Below are 6077 nucleotides of genomic sequence, written 5' to 3'. Positions count from 1 at the left end.
TGCTCTGTAGCTCTGCCCACTTCTGTGTCTGCCCCCATCCTTCTTCCTCTGTACAGAAGGGAGTCAATGGAAAATGGGCCAGGTGAGCCACATGGAGCGGAAAGGACCCCCCCACACACACCCCCATGTGATCAGCACTGACGCCTCTGGGGCGGCCAGGTTGCAAATCATCTGTGTGTGGCAGATAGGGGGTGTGGGCAAATGTAAGTGTTTCACTGAACATATCATGGCATGTTTCCCTTTAATGATATCCCAGCTTACAATGTGTGTTTGGAGCAGTGATCTCTCTCCCTCTGAGTTTCTGAGGAAGGCTGGGAGAGTTGGGAAGGGGCAGCCAGAGCCCCATGCGGTTGTCGTTGGCAGATCCCAGCACCCACAACTTTAGCAGGCCATGACCACACAGGTACAGATCTGTCCCACAACAGAGGGCACCATAAATCCAGGAGCTGCAGGTCAGACTCTGGACTGCAAACCCCAAATGTTTAAAGACCACAAATCTGGCCTCAAAAATCATGAATGGCTTAATAATGAGATGTAAAATCCTGGGGTTTTTTGTTTTTTTGCCTTCTGGTTTAGGGTCACACTCGGGCCATGTCTTCAAGCTTTTTTCTGCCGCCACAATGGCTAGAAACATACTTATTTTTAACATGGAAGCTAAGATGTTTCCTGAAACCCACGACTCCGTGTTCTGGAGATTTAAGAAAATCATGATAAAGTCACAAGAGCTGGCAACTCTACAGGTATCTTATCTGTCTGTGAAGGGGAGGATTTGGCCCTTTGTCCTCTTTTCTTTGTGTGTCAGGCACCTGTCTCCTCTCTGCTACAGACAGCCCAGCTGCACTAAGCCAAAAGGTATAAAACTGTTGCAACAGGAAGGGAAATTAAAGCCGCAGCCTCTCTAGCGCAAACCCAAGCAGCTGCAGAGGATGCACCATCAGCAGGGGTGCACGACCTCAGCTCCTTCCTCACCTGTTCCTGCCGCTGATCTCTGAAGCCCCTGGGAGCTGAGGATGGCTGCAGGATGGGACTCTGGGTGGACAGACCCAACCCGGTCGCTGTCTAGGAGAAATGTCTGCCATCACTGCATCCAGGGAGCAGGAAATGTAGCAGGAACCAACTGGGCCCACGGAACTCCTGCATCCCAGTGGGGCCTTATCAGCATTCTTGAGAGAGTTGGATCCTCTTGGTCTGAACCAGGGACCAGACCCACCCTGATGAGGTGAGACTTCAGTTGAAGCCCTTTTGATTTATACCTTCATCATCTCTCACTGGTGACTGCGACCTTCTCTTCCCTCCCACTCCCCACGTTGGTTGGCCCAAAATGCTGCTTTGGATTTGTCCAGTCTGGTTTTCAAATGTCCTTGGTGACGGGGCTCCCCCAACCTGTTAGACATCTCATCTCGCTGGCCAGAAGCCATCCCAGTAGTAATTATCCTAAACTCTCCAGTTCTTAATTGCATCCTGCTACAAGACTCGCCACCCAGACTGCCCCCTCCTGGCAAGACCTGGCATTGCAGAGACTCCACCCATCTCTCATCCTCTGAGCTCCAGCGGTCTGTGCAGTGCCTTACCTCAGTTTCCCCAACAAGGCGAGTCCTCTGAGCCTACCCCACGCAGGTCAGTGCTGGGGACATGGCTGGGGCCCTCCAACCATGCCACTAAACTAATTTAACCGCTTCAAGGAGAACCAAAGTCCAAACAAGCAAGCAATTCCTCCATCCCTCTTCAGCTGCTCTTCAATCCAATTTCTGGGCTCCAATCTGAGCCCCTTCTGGGCTACAGTTAAGTCTTTCCCAGCACCACTCCCAGGGCTTTCTCCCTGGAGGCTCGTTTTCCCCTTCAGCTTCCCACTGCCTCCCCCAGGGGACTCTGCCAGCCTCTCCCAGAGACTTTCCTATTCCCCTCTCTTTAATGACATCCTGGTTTATTATAGAGAACGCCTGTCCCCTTCTCAGTCACATCTGAGGAGTAAACAGGACTGTCTAGGTCAGCCCTCTGGCCTTTAAAAGAGCAGATCACTCAGTCATACCTCCCAGTTGGCCAAGTTATAACCCCGGGTACCACCCTGAACAATTTGTTGGTGTGTCATGGATGGGGACAGTCTGGTCGAGTGGTCAGAGCCGGAGTCAAGATCCAGGAGTTCAGGGTCAAGGGTCAAGCCGGGTTCAGGAACCACGAGTCTGAAACAGAGCAAGGCTGGAGCAAGGCGAGGAACAAGGCAGGCATAGAAATGACCACAGCTGCCGGCGTCAGCAATGGGCAGCCACTGACCAAGTGCTATTGCTGGGCTCAAGAGAAGTCCTGGCAAGGCCACTCATCCTGTCAGGCGATCTGGCCAATTAGAGCTTTCAACTGGGGGTAGCTAGCAGGTCCCAGTCCAGCCACATGCCCTCACTCTTGACACTGTTAATAGGAACATTGGACTGGCAGGGACCTCCTGGGTCATTGTGTCCAGTCCCCTCCTACCGCAGGCTGCCCTTTCAGAGAATCCCATTCAGAAACTGATCAGCTGGCTTACGAGTAGCTAAGTGGTTTGCCCCTGTGCATCCCATATTTGTCTACTCTAATACTTCTCGATTGTCCTCATGTCCCCTCCTAGTGGGGGCCTGGCCAAGCTACACACACTTGTTTTAAACATTTTGAATATTTCTAAATTCCCCACGAGGCTCATCCAGGTTCGTGCTCTTCCTAGCAGACCTCGGTTTGCACAAGTGCAGGAACTTAGGGTTAGCCAGACTGGATCAGGCTTAAGATCCCTCTAACCCAGTATCCCAACTCTGACAGTAGCCAGCACCAACTGCTTTAGAGGAAGGGGTACCCCGCATTGGCAGAGGTGGAATAAACTGCCCCCCCACTTGAGGTTCCCTCCTGATCTCTTATAATTTAGGGACCAGTTTAAGCCCTGAAGCATGAGATTTAACATTGTTTCTAAAATGAAGCATAGGGCACACGGTGACATACAATAGACTCCTGGACTGGGACTTGGACTGCCTGGGTTCTACTCCTGGCTGGGCTGCTGGGTGACCTTGGGCAAGTCATGGCCCCTCTTGGTGCCTCAATTTCCCCATCTGTAAAGTGGGATTAATGAGACTGGCCTCCTTTGTAAAGTGCTTTGAGATAAGCAGAGCTGGGGGTGAGTATTTTCATATGGTGCCTCTGGGAGCTTTGGGGGGGATGGAGTGGGGGTGAGCTTCCTGTCCCCAGCCCAGCGCTGCTCCCTTTTAGAGTGGCTGGTGCTCTTGTCAGCGCTGATCTCAAGCAGTCTCTGCACTGAGGCCCAGATCCTCAAATGTATATAGGCACCTAACTCCCCCCGATTTCAATGGGAGTTAGGCATCTGAGTGGCAAGACTGGGATGTATTTGGTCCCTAGGCACTGCAATACGGGCTGCAGGATCCTGTCCCTGGAGCAATCGTGTTCTCCCTGTGAATCTAACCTTCTGCTACATCTAACTTGTCATGGGCACCAGCCTCATCCTTCTTCGTGTTCATGTCAGAAAGATCCCAGGATTGAGCACACGAGAAAGAAGAAAATCCAGTCCCCTTGTCCGTTTGGTCCCAGGCTCCCCTCCGCTGCAGCAGTTGTGAAATTCTGTCCTGAATTACCCCCATGCAACTGTTATTCGTGGCCTCCCACCCTGACCAGGAGTCACCTGCTGTGGGAGGCTGCTCCGGGAGACGCCCCCAGAGCGCTGTGAAAAGTCAGCTCCTCCTGCACGTATCTATGAGAAGGGCGGATAGTGCCGGGCAAGATGAGCCGGACTTTGTCCATTGCTTGTTAATTAAAAAACCACAGAGCCTGCCAGGCAGACACATTCTGCTCACGTCGCACTCAGCCTGTGAACTCCAGGCTCAGCCGAGCCTGGCAGCGGCTGTGTCCCTTGCCCACCTTGGCCGTGGCTTTCAGGCACCACTCTCCTCCCCCACCATGGGATCCCGCACGAGGACCACCTTAATGAGAAGTCGGATGGCTGACTCAGCGAGCGGCTTCCTCATTAGCAGGGTTCAGCTTGGGAACATCTTTGTTCTTACAATGGGATGGGTGATTAGAGAACTTCCTGGCAACCATCTCGAGGGCTGGCAACAAGCAGGGCTTGGACTTGAGATTCTGCAAAGCTGTGGGGGTCCTGTGCCTCTCGGAACGGCCTTCGGAGCAGAACGGAGAGGAGTCCTGAACTCAAGCCCCCAACATCCAACAGGGCTCCTGGTCTGGTGGCAGTGCCCCTGCCTCTGCAGTTAGATTTACCAAGGGGGTTAGTGCTAAGGGGGTCATGAATAGCACTTATGGGTCTGTTGGGTGCTTTGTCCCAGGGTTCTAGTTAACCTGGCCAGCTCTGGCAGCAGTGGGCATGCAGAGCACTTGGAAGAGAGCTGCAGCCTTTCTGTGCTAACTGCCCACGTTCTCACGCTAATTACCCAGTCATTATTGGCTTGGCTCTGGCGCTTTGGGCAGAGGAATTTTCTGCACAAGATGCAGCAAGAAATAAGCATCTTAATTATTCTGCAATTTTTATGGCACGCAAAGAGTAACACTCCCTTCCTGCCATCAGCACGCGCCCTTTGGCATCCACTCGTGCCAAGGCTCTGGCGCCATCAAATGCTCTGGTCCCTGGCGGGGAAACCGATTCCGTCCCCACTTTGCCTTTCAGTCTCCAATTAAAGCTTTGGGTGGGGTTTGGCTTTTGCAAAGTCATTAAACCAAAGCAGCTGATGCCAGCTGAGGGCACTTGGCACCTTGTGGGGCTGGGACCACCTGGGTTGGGGCAGGGGCTGGGGTACCCTCTGCTGGTCCCCAGGAGGGGAGGTGGATAACCCCTGTTGTGTTCCAGCTGGGGAGAAGAGAAAGATCCTTTCCAAGGGCTGCCCAGCTCCCGTCTGGCAGCAAACCACAGGGAGGGACTTTCTGATTTGGAAAGACTTGGGGGCAGGGGAGCAGGGTAAGGGGTTAATGGAGGCCACCCTTTGTCCTGAGTGCTGAGATTTCTTCATGAAAACGCAGGGCGGAGTGTTCCGCACGCTTCAGTAAGAGTCTGCGGTTGAATGGATCAAGGCACGTTCTGCAGCCAACTTGCCCAGAAAGAGAGAGAGCCAAATCTAACCCCCAGAACAAGGCTGAGAGGCGTTATTGGACGTGCTCAGAGACAGGCTGCCGCGGGATTGCTAGACTCCCAGGCCAGCAGGCACCATCTAATCTAATCTCCTGTGTAGAACAAGCCATAGCACTTCCCTGAATTAAATCACATAGGTGCTTTGGGAATGACTGAATGTCTTTCTGGATGCGTTCACCTGCACATCTACCAAGGTGATACACGCCATCATGTGCCAGCAATGCCCCTCTGCCATGTACATTGGCCAAACCGGACAGTCTCTATGGACACAAATCTGACATCAGGAATCATAACATTCAAAAACTGGTATAACACTTCAACCTCTCTGGCCACTCAGTAACAGATTTAAAGGTGGCAATTTTGCAACAGAAAAGCTTCAAAAACAGACTCCAACGAGAAACTGCTGAGTTTGAATTAATATGCAAACTAGATACCATGAACTTGGGTTTGAATAGAGACTGGGAGTGGCTGGGTCATTACACAAATTGAATCTATTTCCCCATGTGAAGTATCCTCACACCTTCTTGCCAACTGTCTACATGGGCCATCTTGATTATCACTACAAAAGTTTTTTTCTCCTGCTGATAATAGCTCATCTTAATTAATTAGCCTCTTACTCCACCTTTTCACATTCTCTGTGTGTATATATATATCTTCTTACTATATGTTCCATTCTATGCATCCGATGAAGTGGGCTGTAGCCCACAAAAGCTTATGCTCAAATTTGTTAGTCTCTAAGGTGCCAGAAGTCCTCCTGTTCTTTCTAAAGGAGATGCTCTAGCTCAGGGATTGGCAACCTTTCAGAAGTGGTGTGCCGAGTCTTCATTTATTCACTCTAATTTAAAGTTTCGTGTGCCAGAAATACATTTTAACATTTTTAGAAGGTCTCTTTCTATAAGTCTATAATATATAACTGAATTATTGTTGCATGTAAAGTAAATAAGGTTTTTAAAATGTTTAAGAAGCTTCA

This window comes from Chelonia mydas, chromosome 23 (assembly GCF_015237465.2).
Source record: "Chelonia mydas isolate rCheMyd1 chromosome 23, rCheMyd1.pri.v2, whole genome shotgun sequence".
NCBI classification, from domain to species: domain Eukaryota; kingdom Metazoa; phylum Chordata; order Testudines; family Cheloniidae; genus Chelonia; species Chelonia mydas.
Note: the sequence above shows the minus strand (reverse complement) of the source record.